Raw genomic sequence first — 15,159 nt, 5'->3', positions numbered from 1 at the left:
CACTTTCCCAATCTTATTGGGAAAAGATTTAACATCAGGAGGGAAAAGATCCAATCACTTTATCTGTAAGCTTACTAAAACAGGTTATGCAAATATTTAAAAGACAGATTATTGCATATAAAATCATCTTTCTAAATCACAGACTACAATAATTAGAAGAATGTGCACTACTCCAGTATAGTTTCTTTGTATTTTGACATATAATCTTAAGATTCACAGAGGTCATAGTAAAGTTAAATCTAGTCATGTCCGATTCTGGGGTGTTGGTACTCATCTCAATTTCTAAGCCGAAGAGCCGGCATTGTCCACAGACACCTCCAAGGTCATTTGGTCAGCATGACTGCATGGAGCGCTGTTACCTATTGATCTACTCACTTTTGCATGTTTTCAAACTGCTAGGTTGGCAGAAGCTGGGCCTAACAGCGGGAGCTCACCCTACTCCCTGGATTCAGCCCTCCCACTTTTCAGTCAGCAAGTTCAGTAGCTTAGCGGTTTAACCTGCTGCTCCACCAGGGGACCCCACAGAGGTCATAATGAAGTATTAATTCCTGATTCAGCAGCTAAGAGGAAATCCATACACATTTATAGCTTTTTGTATTGCATAGTGGTAGTGAATTTTTGCCCATATAAATTGGTGGTAGGAATGACAAAGGGTACTTTATCTTTGAGGTGGTCTGATCTTTTCCTGTTCCTCAAAAGTTAGATGCCTAAAGTATGTAAGTGCTGTCCCCCAGTCATGGTGGTAGCTGTTCTGGCTGCACAGATTCAGCATTATCTCTCAGTGTTTTGAAAAGGTACCGTTTGTTGTCAAAATCAACAGCCCAGTGTTATCCTGTGCTCTACTGTTGAGGTATACTGTTTTGTGGTAAGACTAAAATGAGTTACAAGTTTGAACTAGACCAACTAGGATTGAATGCAGTTGTCAGTTCCAGCTAGAATAGATTGATCTATATAAGGTTCATTAAGTTGTTGGGTCTGCAATGAAAACTGGATTTAGGCCAGATGTGGCCCTCCAGATGTTATTGGACTACAACTTGTATCAGCACTTACCAACATAGTGAATGAGGAAGAATGTTAGAAGTTCCCGTTCAGCATCTAAAATTCAGCACACCTTGTTAGTGCATTACACAGATGTAACTATGCCAGCAGATAGAGTCTGCCCTGAACTATTGGATTGTAACTACAAGCAAGATTTAGTTTTCAAGATAAGCTTTTATGTTTTTATTCAATGTATTTTTTATTCCCTAACTTAGGTTTATGAAACATCTTTGACCTCTTTGGTGGAAAGGCTAGAAATTTCATGTGGCAGGCATGTCCTGTAGCATGTTTCCAGCTTGACCCTTTTTCTTGGTTGCACAACAAATCTTGGTTGCATATCCTTCCTGGATAGATCCTGAAGTTTTATTGCAGATGACTGTGGTTGGTGTCTACAGTCCTCCTACCCACGGACCTATGTGAATGATGTGTTGTCTAAATTCTTTTTCCTCTAATTTATCTGTTGCATTCTAAAACAGCGGTTGTGAGGCACATAAGGGCATTTGAACCCATGCTTATCACGGTGTCTAGGAATTAACAGTGGGATTAACATTGATGGGCATTAGGAAGAGGTGTGCAGGCACATGAATACTCTTTTCTTAGCATTTGTATGATTTCCAGCTATGTGTTTGTCCTTTCTGGGTTTGAGCCTACATATAAATTGGTAACTATTCTCAAACACAGTAATGGCATATTTCTTCCCATCTCAGTGTATACAACGGCATTCTTTCTGACATTATAATATTAAAACCTGATGCTTAGCATGAATATCTGCATTATATTTTATTATTAGTCCATGTGGTTGATATAATAAGTTCCAACTGTGCCGCATTGGCAATGCAAACTGTGCATTTATTCTAAATATAGGGCCACTATTGCTTGAATTCTGTCATATAGGAAGACAGCCTTTATAATGGTTGAGTTATTACCAGCAAGGAATTATCCTTCTTTTTAAATGTAAGGTTTGAACAGGGTTGTTATAAATGGTCTAGCATTGCTTTAATATTGATGCAGCTAAATATACAGTGAAAGGGCTGGTTTTACCATAGAAAAGCATGGATGCATGAAAACTTGCCTGTGTGAAGTTTAGGTGTTAATTTAGTTAGGAGATTTATTGGTTTGGATTGTGCCATTTATTGCCGCTTCCCTTGCTAAATGGTGTGCGTTTTTATGTACATAAAGCTATTCATTCTGTGGAGTGCTTTGAGCCTTATGAAATCTAGCAGCTGAATATTAATGTTGATCCAAAGTTAACTACAGAAATTCCTAAAGAACTTCATAAAAATGTGTGCATATGTGCTAATTTATGACTTACTGAAATCTGTCTGTGAAAAATTAATATTCAAAATTTTGTTTTTGCTTATTTAGTATACCTAAGAGAATGAGTGATGGTTTAAACAGTTCAATATTTCATAGCCCAGACACTGATCTGCAACACAGAATATTGCACTGTTCCATTAGTAAATATAAACAAGTGTCTGCAAGGCTACTGCTTGGCTAGACTGGGGCCGCCAAGTATGCTCCTCTTGGTTTCCCAGCAGAAAGATATGTGTATAATAAATGCACCTATGATCTCTTTTTGAACACAAGATAGGAACAAGGAGAACGAGGGTGAACTATAGGGACTGGCAGCCATGATGCATTCTTACTCTTGTTTGCTCCTTTTCTTTCTCACTGTTCCGCTATACATCTCACAGTTGCATCCCTTCTATGAATATGTAGAGGTATATGAATATTTAGGTAGATAGGTGAAAATGTTGATACCTTTTCTTTTTGAATATAGAAAAAGGTGGATTGTTAAATTTAAAATGATGGGGGGGGGGGGGAGTCTTCAGGATTTTCATATATTTCCTCCCCCACGTTATTTCTAAAAACTATGTAGAAGATAGAAGTTTATATAAGATTATGTACAATATACCATAACATTGTTAATTCCTAAACTTTATTTTCTTTTCTCAGTTCTTTTAATGGGGATGAATGAATTATGTCTGCTTATTGCTGGGAAAAATAGAAGAGACACAAGTCATTTTCTCTATTTTATCAATACTGACCTGTTGCATTCTGGCTCTCTCCTTTTGGAGGAGGGCTGCCCCTTATAAATTGGCAAAAGTAAAGAAGTTCCTTACAGTTCAGGATTTTGTAGCGCCAGCTGGCATTTATTTCTTTGTTTATTTATTACTTTTATATGCTGCCTTCTTCATAGAGTAGAGCCCAAGGCAACTTTCAAAAGAATTGAAAATATTAATAAGAGAAAGAAAAGCACAAAAATGTTAGCAGTACTTTAAAAATATTGTAAACGTATATTAATTGATATCAATATTTGTTTTTATATTATTTGTGAATTATATTTGTAATGTATTTCCTATATAAATGTCAGACATAATACTTTGAATATGTCAGACATAATATTTTTTTGCCAATCTAGGTTATGAATGTTGCATTTTATGCTTTTAAAATAATAAAGTGCTTTAAAATCTATAATGACTTCTAATATTGCAATTCCAAAAAATTCCATTTTTGTCCCTGAAAAAAAGTATGATGTGCACATGGAAGTATTCCTGTCACTAGTAATTGTTCATGGGAGTCAAGGGGCGCATCTTTCAAATGAAATAGCTGAGCAGGGTGGAGGGCTAAGTTGAACTCACTGATCCTTGCCTCCTTTAGTTTTCCAATTTCTCATTTTCCACTTTCAGAGGCTCTGTACTCTGGCCTCTATACCCAAAAGAAACCTGTTTAGCTTAAAATAGACAGTACGTTCGGATGTTTTGTTTCTATCTCTGATTACAAGTATAGCAAAAAACAACATTTTTATTTTTCAGAATTATCCAGAACAAGAACTGTTCGAGATAGCCTAGTTTTCAGTTTTCCTAATGTACTCAAGGGCCAAATGTATTTCAATTATAGCAGTGGTTCCCAACCTTTTTTTTTTTTTTTACCAGGAAACACTTTGATCTGGGACCACTCTCCAACATTAGTACCAAAAGGGCTACGTATCAGTTTTTGGTCAGCTTTAGATTTGGTTTGGTTATTTGGGGTGCTGATTCAGAAAATTGCATTGAACATATGCCATCCAGTAGTCGACATCTCACCCACAGAAAACCATATCTAATAAGCCTCAGCCCTATAAGAGGTTTCACAAGATGAGTCACTCTCATTTCAATGGTGTAATAATGGTGAGGCCACGGACCATATTTTAGTTCTTGCGGACCACTGGTGGGTAGTTTGATTATAATGTTCGATTGATTTCCAGGTGCAAATGGTGCCTTTAATGAGACCATAGTTTTTTCTTTGGATTTTTTTTCTTTTGAGTATTAGGTCACTACGGTATATCACAAACTGATTTAGATAGTTCTCAGTTTCGAAAGGAGCTTGGTGTGAGGGCATCAATGTAGAGTGTCTCCCAGTATCCTGGGATCATAGATGTTATAGTCCAACACATCTGGGTATGAGAAGGTTGCTTTACCAGTATGAGGATGAGCGGTAGCAAGACTCACATGCCCTTGCTTTCCTTTGATGCAGCCATAAGGGAACTGGAAGCTTCTGTTACACTATCAGCCATGCTTGACCATTATGGCAGAACCCTAAACTGTGGTCAGTGTTATTGATGATTAGCAAAAATATCCTAGCTTCTTAAACTGAAGTTTGAAATTGATTAGTTTCCACAAAGAGCTGCAGTTTGGCTGTATTCAGACATTGCAATGAGTTCCAGTTAGTTGAAAAGAGAAGCAACTGCTTCTGAACTCCAACAGTCATGCAGAAAGGGAAGTATACCATGACTCAGCCTCTGAGCACTACAACTGTGTTTTAGCATGACATGAATTTAATCAGAAACAAGCAGAAACAAGAGACAGCTACTCAACTACACAGAGCTAGCCATTCAGATTTGGGTCTATAGTCATAGCAGAATTATTGCATAACAATTCAGTAATTCAGACTGCAGTCCTAGGCACCATCATTTGAAATGTTTTATATCGCCAGTCAACAAAAGAACATCCAACATGACTTACAGTCTTTAATAATAATAATAATAATAATAATAGTAGTAGTAATAGAGACACATGATCACATATAAGATTTAACTGAAACATACCTAATTACATCAAAGTTTTTTTTTGCCACAGAACTAGTTTTAAGGTCAGGAGTTTTAACAAATCTGAAGATGTAAAAAGGTTTAACAAAGGAAAATTTGTAATATTTCATTTTGGCTTGCAGATAACATTTAATATTTCAACCATACATAAATAAAGGTCATGTTTAATGGGCCTCCAAATCTTTCTACAAGCCAAATACCAGACCTTCTGTCCCAGTCCCCTAAATTTACATATCTCCCCGAAAATTAAGACATAGGAGAAAGTGGGCTGGAACTAATTTAATGGCTGAGTGACCTCACAGTAGAGAAACAGCCAGAGTCTAATAGGGGTCTTTGTCTACATTTCCACCCTAGCTGGTAACTTGCCAGTCAAAAGTCAAGCAGGAGAAACAGGTGGGAACTATTAAACCTGTCATAAAGTTTGAAAAATTGATTCTGGAGTCCAAATGAATAGATTGAACTTGACAGTGTTATCCTAAAGATTCTAAGAAAAATTCAATAGTTTAATTTAGAGTCCCTTGATTATTCATTAGTTCTCCAGATGGCCAGCATTGATGTATCACATATTATTATACAAAGTCTATTATTTTTGGCATGTATTTGTATAGACAACTAACAAGCACAGTGTGAACATCTCTATTAGTACCTTTAAGGGGTATTAGTCAATTGCAAAATAAAGATTTGTTTAAATATAAAATAATTTGGAATGATCAAACAGTACCTTATTATTTTTACTTCAGAATCATTCAGACCCCTGGGGTTATCATTAAGGAATATTTCTGCCAAAATTGCCATTGTCATGGTTGTTGGAGAAACTAAAATTTCTTATTTTATAGTTTATCACTTAGAGATGTTAGTAATAACTAGGGTACCTTGGCACTGTTAGAGTCGTTCCATAACCTTTGTGTGCTCTTTTTGGCTCGACTATTACTAATTCAGTGTAGTTTAGGCATCATTTTAGGATTTTCTGAAGAAAAATATTAATCCTCAGAATAGATTAAATTAATGTTTTAAACTGTGATTACAAACAACAAAATATAAGCTAAATCAATACAAATCAAGTCATCCATGTTGCAATGCCTGTAACCCACATGCTGGAACAATAGGTTAAAAGATAAATGTTTACAACTAAACAGAGTCTATATAGTAGCTGGGAGCACGTTCCAAGCCATGCTGCTTCATATGTTTTGCTGAATTGTTGACATAATGCAAATATTTGCTTGTACTCATGCATGGGATTTACACCAGGGCATTAAGTTCCCCACCCCCATTCCCAAATCCCATTTCTTTTGATATATCAGTGAACAGAACCAGTTCATTATCTAACATGTGGTGAGGCAAGTAGATGTTTTGGAGACAGGTCGACCTTGGACTCACAGAATTAATTCTATACTTATTCTCTGCTCTATGGCAAAACAGGAAAATTGTGAATTTAACATATTTTGGCTTGTCTTCACATAATAGAGGGGCTACCTCCCAAGCGGTACGAAGAGAAAGATTCTCATGTAACAGATCTTTTCCAACTCTACCTCCCACTGCACCCTCTGGAGGTTGGAGGATTTCTGAATGGTGTGGTTGTAACACTGAAAGGGAGAAATAAACCAAAAGCAGGTGGAAGTAATTTGTAATGGAAGTGGAGCACTAATCATGCAAGCTCTCTCCACCCAATTTTGGGCAATTTCCCTTTATATCACACCACAGTCCACAGTATTTAGGAGGTCTCTCAAACTTCTGAGCATACTTATTGGGGCATGCACTGGGAAATAGTGCAAGACTTCTGCTTGTGTTCAGATCCAGCCCAAGAAGACTGACCACATGTGTATTCCTGTAAACCTTTTGCATTTGTTTTTCCTGGATCTTAAGCCAATTGCTCAGAACTTTAAGAATTTATTTATTTGTCGTGTCAGGGCAACCAGTCAATTGTATTACATTTATAACAGAACAAAACAAACAGACAGACAGACAAAACACAAAATTTGCAAGTTTGGTAGTTGATTAAATGTCCTTTGGCCAGTATCTGGCCACTTGGAGTGCTTCTGGTGTTGCTGCAAGAAGGTCCTCCATTGTGCATGTGGCAGGGCTCAGGGTGCATTGCAGCAGGTGGTCAGTGGTTTGCTCTTCTCATGATATTTTTTTTAATTGTTTTATTGGTTTTTCCCACTCCCACCCTCCCCTCCTTGTACATGCCATTTATACATCAAACTACAGAAGTTACATTTGAAATATCAGTCTCAGTCTTAATTTTTCTGCTCCACATCCGTGGTTTGCTCTTCTCCACACTTGCATGTCGTGGATTCCAATTTGTGGCCCCATTTCTTGAGGTTAGCTCTGCATCTCGTGGTGCCAGAGCGCAGTCTGTTCAGCGCCTTCCAAGTCGCCCAGTCTTCTGTGTGCCCAGGGGGGAGTCTCTCATTTGGTATCAGCCATTGGTTGGGGTTCTCTTTAAGAATCAAAGAATCAAAAAATCAAAGGTAGACATGGCAGTGTTTATCAATGCTATGATGCCAAAGGTATAAATATACTAAATAATAAAATGCCTTTCTTTGTCAAATGTATAGTTCTTAACTTTATTACACATTTTCTTGCTGCATCAATCCAGTGAATGTATTCTGATTTGGATAGCAGAAATATAAGCAGTGACAAAGTTCTCTTCTTGCACAAATATTAACAGCCTAATGAGGCACCCAGTAGTTTACAAAATAGTTTGTACAAGCAGATTCAGAGTTCTGAGGGCTCATCTAGACATACACTGAAATCTAGGAGCTCTGAACGCTTATCTGGACTGTCATTTCTGTTGCAACGTCAGCTGGGAGAGAGTTCCAGAGAATTTCTGTTTGGAGAGCTCCTGGACCAAGCAACCAAGGAAAAGGAGAGAGGCTTTCCCTTTCCCTTGTCATATAGGCACTTTTCCAGCCAGCTCTGGTGACAGGATGTCACAGCCTCTATTTGACCATTTGTCTTTGTGCAGCAAACTACAGCAAAATGGGGATTGATGTCTGGCCATGTGAATAGTGGACTGGTTTGAATTAGAGCCAGTCCAGCTGCCCCAAACTACCCTGGAGCATTCCCCAACTTCTCTTAATGTAGAGTAAACCCAGGTTGACCAGTTTTACCCATGTTACCAACTGGAAATCCCTGAATATTTTCTAGACATCCAGAAGTGACTTCTGATTGAAACCAGGGTATTGGGACAGTATAGACAAGCTCTGGATTTGAGGTTTGCCCAAGGATGAGAGTAGAATGACTCCAATAACTTTTCAAAAGAAATATTTGATAGAACTGAAATTTTAAAGCTAATAGAAATCTCATTTTAAATATAATATGATATTAACAATAAACTTTTATTGTTCTGCTTGGTCAAATATTATTGACTTCAGTAGCTTCAAAAATATTACAATCATAATATTGGATGGGACTTTAATGTTTGATGGTGATTTTAATGGTTGAATACAAGTAACAGAAATAGAACAAATGTCTTTGCTAAAAGACAATTTGATTACCCAATAGATCAATGGTTCTCAGCCTGTGGGTCCCAAGATGTTTTGGCCTTCAACTCCCAGAAATGTATTTATTATTTGTTTAAAACATTTATATTCCACCCTTCTCACCCCGAAGGGAACTCAGGGTGGAGCACAGCATATATACGGTAAACATTCAATGTCAGGACATGAATTCATTATATGCATACATAAACATTAAAAAACATTTGTCTCAATATTAAAATACACTGCAGAAATCCTAACAGCTGGCAAACTGGCTGGGATTCCTGGAAGTTGTAGGACAAAACACCTGGGGACCCACAGGTTGAGAACCCCTGCAATAGATGATGATTATTGTTTTTACACCGTAGAGCAATGTTTTTAGACTCTTAAATTAAGATCTAATTCCTATTCTCATTTTGTAAAAAAGGAAATAAGAAAATCCCAGATCAGTTCATGATAGCATTGTTATAGTTCAAACTCAATGTTTTTAGGCATTGCATGAACATGCATTTGTTACTTTTATTACCCATGTTTTTGTTCATATTTCTCCACAAATGTTGAAATACGAGGGGTTTGTCATGGCCAGCAATAAATGGTTTTCACTTTCAATATTGACAATGTTAATTTTTCGAACTAATCTGAAGATAATGTATATTTGTTAAATGTGTATTATGTGCAAAAGGGTTTTAAAAATATGAGAAGTTAAAGTTGCCAAATCACTTAAATTAACCAAACAATTATTTCTGCGTAGAAAACAAATGGGAAATGCAAATAACTTTACTAAAGTAAATGTCAGACGACCTATTGTGAATGAATAGATTACACAGCTAGTGCAACCAATAGACATAGTCCAAGTTCTTGATCACATATTTTGTAGAAAAATATTTCATATCTGACTCTAATTTAATTATGTAATTTACAAATGCATTATTCCTCATGTTGGAATCGAACATGACAAATTGAAACAATGACATTTATGCTACATCCTGGACACCATTCTTTTCCTCTGAACCTTCTTCAGCTTTGAGACTTCTCCAACAGGGAAAAAGATCCGATCCTGTTTGATTAAAAAGTTTTAAATTGCGAAATCAAAAAATGGGGAGAAGAACATGGATGAAACATAGATGTATTGGACAGAGGCTATTACATTTCAACTGGACTTGAACCTAATACCTCAGCCTTCCGTTTTTAGTAAAATAGCCTTTTCCATCATGGTTCCTCAGTGGAAGAACAGCAGTCATTGTGGTCAAAAACATTTTTTCTCATCCATGTCTTCTGTTACTTTCTGTGTGCTTTTGTTCTTCAAACTTATTTTATCAAAAATGTAAATATTTCATAAGTTTATAGGTCGTAAGTTAATGTTTAATTTGTATTATCATCATTTATAAAAAATCTATAATACCAATAATTTAAAAAGTCATAGTATTTCTAAAGCTAGTTTTTCCCTCTGCTAAACTTGAAGGAAGAAAGTAGATTAGCAGTATAAAAATTATATTTTTCTTGTAATTTTGCCATTGCCTTTACTACTTTTAAAAAAGGCGAAGAAAAATAACCCCTGAACATCGCATATATTGTACCAACCAGATGTTGAAGTACTACAGAAGTAGCTGGTGGCCACCTGCTTGGTATATGTTTCAGTTTTGTATAACTTCTGATATACTAAAGGCTGCATGATGATAAGGAATAATTCTAAGTTAGTAGACCATGGCAGGTTAGCAAGGATCACTGCCAGTGGAATGCTAGCATTTTACATCACATTTAGACCCATTTGTTTTCCAAGAAGGATATGCTTTTTTGGTCATTTTTAAAAAAATAGATAGGTGATACCATTCCATGTATGAAAATACTGCTTTCACAGTAACAAATCCCAGGAAATCACCAGACCACTGTAGAGATTTAGTTTTGGGTTCTGGGATTTCTTCAGTGCCTCCTCTCCACAAATATAGTACCATATTATAACAACAACAGCAACAATAATCCATTTTATTTGTTACCCACCTCTCCTAATGGCTCAAGGGAAGGTACAACAAAGTCAAAATATATAAACTTAAAATATATAGAATAAAATACATATATCAAAATGTACCATTATAAAAACAATCAAACACAAGATACAAAGATACACATATGGCAGTAATATAATGTAAATCCAAAACTGGAAGAACATACTTAAAAGATGAATTAGATTTAAAGACTGAAAGAGAAATGAGACCCTGAAAGGTGAAATTTTATTTACTTATTAAGAGATAAGAACAAGGACACCACTTCCTTAATTGAGAAGAAGTGAATGTAGAGGAAATGACCTAAAATTGAACTCTACTAATGGATTTCTATCAAATCTTTGATAGAAATCCATTGACTGGATGGACCTGCCGGAAGAGATGGGTTTTCAATTCAGTCACATTTTGACAGCTCATTTAGCTATCAGGGCTCTTCCAGCATGTCATTCCACAGTCATGGGGAGGCCAATGAAAAGGTCTTCTGGGTGACAGTCTTCAGTTGGGTTCTGGCTGGTTGGAGTAAGTGTGCCCCAAAGGACCTTAGTGTCCAAAGGAGTGGATTGTGTGGGAGAAAGTGATCATTTAGGCAACCCAAATCATGTAGAACTTTAAAGATTATAACAAACACTTTGTACTTTGCCAAGAAACTAGTTGGCAAACAGTGGAGTGACTGCAATATAGGTGTAATATGTTCACTCCTGGATGTTCTTATAACTAGTCTGGCTGCCATGTTTTGAACTAACTGGAGTTTCTGAACTTGTTACAGAGGTAGCTCAAGGTACAGTGCATTACAGAAGCCCAACCTTGAGATTACCAGTGTGTGCACTACCATCTTTAGGTCCTCCAATTCTAGGATCTTTTAAGTCAAATATATAAAAGATATATAGGAGAAAAATGCAAAGTATTTATCTACAAATTTAAAATGGCACACTAGCCACTGATGATAAATTTTAAAATTCTATTTAGTTATGTTAATATAGAGACTTTATGGATCTTCATCTCATGAAGGGGACACAGAATATCTAAATAGCAAATTGAGCATTTTGCTATTTTCATTTCCCCCCTCTATGAAGTATTGGAGAGGGGGATGCCCCGTGGATCTTGGAAATAAATAACACCAAATATAATACTAAACTAGAATTTGAATTTGTCATAGTTTCTGTTCTATTTCTCACATAATATTTTAAAAATACAAATATAGATTTTTTTTTCACAAGTGGGGGAGAAGACACTACAGATATCAAGAGTAGCAAGCAAACTCCAATAAACAATTATCTCACTACCTCTGAGGATGCTTGCCATAGATGCAGGCAAAACGTCAGGAGAGAATGCCTCTAGACCATGGCCATACAGCCCGAAAAGACCTACAACAACCCAATTATCTCTTCTTTGCCACAGAGTGTTGATGTTTCTTACCAGTGGTTCTCTAATGAAATCTGTGGTCAAAGACTCGATAGAAATCAATTAATAGAGTTCAATCTTAGGTCAAAACTAACAAAATGAAGTTCAACAGGGACAAATGCAAGATACTCCACTTAGGCAGAAAAAACGAAATGCAAAGATACAGAATGGGGGATGCCTGGCTTGAGAGCAGTACGTGTGAAAAAGATCTTGGAGTCCTTGTGGACAACAAGTTAAACATGAGCCAACAATGTGATGTGGTGGCAAAAAAAGCCAATGGGATTTTGGCCTGCATCAATAGGAGCATAGTGTCTAGGTCCAAGGAAGTAATGCTACCCCTCTGTTCTGCTTTGGTTAGACCACACCTGGAATATTGTGTCCAATTCTGGGCACCACAATTCAAGAGAGATATTGACAAGCTGGAATGTGTCCAGAGGAGGGCGACTAAAATGATAAAGGGTCTGGAGAACAAGCCCTATGAGGAACAGCTTAAGGAGCTGGGCATGTTTAGCCTGAAGAAGAGAAGGCTGAGAGAAGATATGATAGCCATGTATAAATATGTGAGAGGAAGCCACAGGGAGGAGGGAGCAAGCTTGTTTTCTGCTTCCTTGGAGACTAGGACGCAGAACAATGGTTTCAAACTACAAGAGAGGAGATTCCATCTGAACATGAGGAAGAACTTCCTGACTGTGAGAGCCGTTCAGCAGTGGAACTCTCTGTCCCGGAGTGTGATGGAGGATCCTTCTTTGGAAGCTTTTAAACAAAGGCTGGATGGCCATCTGTCAGGGGTGATTTGAATGCAATATTCCTGCTTCTTGGCAGGGGGTTGGACTGGATGGCCCATGAGGTCTCTTCCAACTCTTTGATTCTATGATTCTATGATTTGCTCTGCATTCACTTCCTCTCAATTGAGGAAGTGGTGTCCTTGTTCTTATCACTTAGTAAGTAAATAAAATTGCATCTTTCAGGGTCTCATTTCTCTTTCAGTCTTTAAATCTAATTCATCTTTTAAGTATGTACTTCCAGTTCCTTTTTCATTCTCATTCCATGAAGTTTTAACAACACAACTTTTTCAGAAATAATTTTCAGCTCTCATTTTATGCACATTGCTTTTTTAAAAAGCTGATTTGTTGACATCTTACCAGCTGAAGTGTTTTGCAGATCTTACCCCCCCTCCCAAAATCAAATGATTTTGAAAGGAAACAGTATTATATACTAATATGCAGATTACAACTTACTCTGAATATATTTCATTACATATATGGTAGCGTCACTAGGGTTGGTGTCACCTAGTGCAGTAACTCATGATGTCACCCCATGGACATTTTCCTGTATCAGACCATACGTCATGGACAGCTTGGAAAGTATGGATGAGGAGATGCAGATGGAAGGTTTAGCAGTAGAGTTGAAGCCCAGGTGCTCCCTCAGCCAAGCTCTGAAGCAAAATCCATGGAAGGAGCTACACCTCAGCCTGCTGAACAAGTGCAAGCAAGCTCCTCTGAGCAGGCTGAGGAAGAGTTAACAGTTCCAGCTTTTGTGGTCTCAGCTGTGCAGGTCCTTGAGATTCGGTGAGAAGAGAGCCAGCAACAGGTAACTCCTGTGAACATAGGATTTAAGGAACTGAAAACTTGTACCTGGTAGGGGGCTGCAATGTTGGTTCTAGAAGCTGTGACCCTGGACTCTTCATATCTCATGTTTTCTGAATCCTGGACTTAGCTTGGACTTTAGCTTATGGACTCTGATACAGCCTTGCACTGTGGACATTCTGGAAATCAGATCACAGCCCTGGAACTGACATTTGGATTCTCTCTTGTGTTATTCTGTTAAAGTTTGCATCTCTGTTGGATATCAGCTTGACCTTGATATTTGGGGATCCAAGCTTTTACACCATACCACAGTATAGTAGCTAAAATACGAGAATTTTAGAATTCTAGTAACCATAAAATAACACAGTCTTTCCACACAGTACTCAGTTCCTCACTTCTAATGGTGCCCAAGAACCACAATAGCAGCAAAATACAGTTTTCCCACAAGAGAGCAGGAGGAAATCTGGAAAGTTAAAATCTATTGTTAGCAGCAGAAAAGGTGTCTTCCAGCAATCAGAATGGCAAATTAGAACCATATTTCTCATCTCAAAGCAAAGCATGTCACACAAAAGCATGTACTTCGGCATACAGAGAGAAAAACACAGGCTACTATTGCTTGAGTCATTTTAGCTTCTGGAGGAACAGTTGGGGAGAGTAATTCAAAAATGAAACTGAGGAGAAGAGTTTTTTATATCTGTTGTTTAAAGAAAGGGAGATGAAGCAGGAAGGTGTTCTGTGTAAATATGTGGAAAAAGAGGGAGGGACTCTGGAGAGGAAGCCTTTTGCAAGGAAGAGTGAGACTGAAATGAACTGTTGTAAAGAAATCCAGCTGAGAAAGGAAGGACAGATCCCCCCCCCCCCCCGTCAGCCTTCAGTGAGCTGTTCAGCATTACTTGAATGCTTTTTCTCTCACCATGCCCACCTGTCTCCCAACCCCCCATGGTTGATGTCACCTCCTCTGATAATGTCACCTGGCGCAGCCCGCATCCTTTGTACCCCCTACCCCTTTGTGGCTCCTCTGCCTGTCTATCCACTAATTTCCATTTGCAAGGAATTCCAATACAGCATTTTAGTCTGATTTTTAAAAGAAATATTGTGTGAAAATTGTGCTCAGGTGCAGAGCTGGAGAGAAGTAAATATAAAAAGAATTATTTGATGTTCTTTAGACTTATTTTCACATTTCCTCCCCTGCGCAGTGGCATAAGTCCTCCACTGGGTATCTGATAGAAAATATTCACTGATAACAAGAACTGTGGCATCAGTGTGTATAGCCATCACACATAATCACTATAACGTGTAACCAGTGCCAATCCTATCCTCCATCCTTGTTTTTAGAAAACTATTTAAATAGAAGACTTTTAACTTGCCTATTCTTATCAGTGTGTTGTATTAAGTTTGAGCTAGGAAGCTTTTTTTTTTGTAAGTCAGGAACAACTTGAGAAACTAAGTCTCTTCTGGTGTGAGAGAAGGAAATATAAAACAAACTATTTGATGTTATTTATGCTTATTTTCACATTTTAACCCCCAGTGGTGTGATGGGTTACAGCAGTGTTTCTCAACTTTCC

At 37.5% G+C, this 15,159-nt stretch overlaps 1 protein-coding gene across 1 annotated transcript in view; it reads left to right on the top strand.

Moving 5' to 3' along the window:
• The window catches only part of HLCS (holocarboxylase synthetase), a 109,489-nt gene that overhangs the window by 31,293 nt on the left and 63,037 nt on the right, over nt 1-15,159 (top strand). The gene's annotated exons all lie outside the window — the stretch shown is intronic.

Source organism: Anolis sagrei, chromosome 3 (genome assembly GCF_037176765.1).
Source record: "Anolis sagrei isolate rAnoSag1 chromosome 3, rAnoSag1.mat, whole genome shotgun sequence".
Taxonomy (NCBI): domain Eukaryota; kingdom Metazoa; phylum Chordata; class Lepidosauria; order Squamata; family Dactyloidae; genus Anolis; species Anolis sagrei.
The sequence above is the reverse complement of the archived record's forward strand: the minus strand, read 5'-3'. Positions and strand labels throughout refer to the sequence as shown.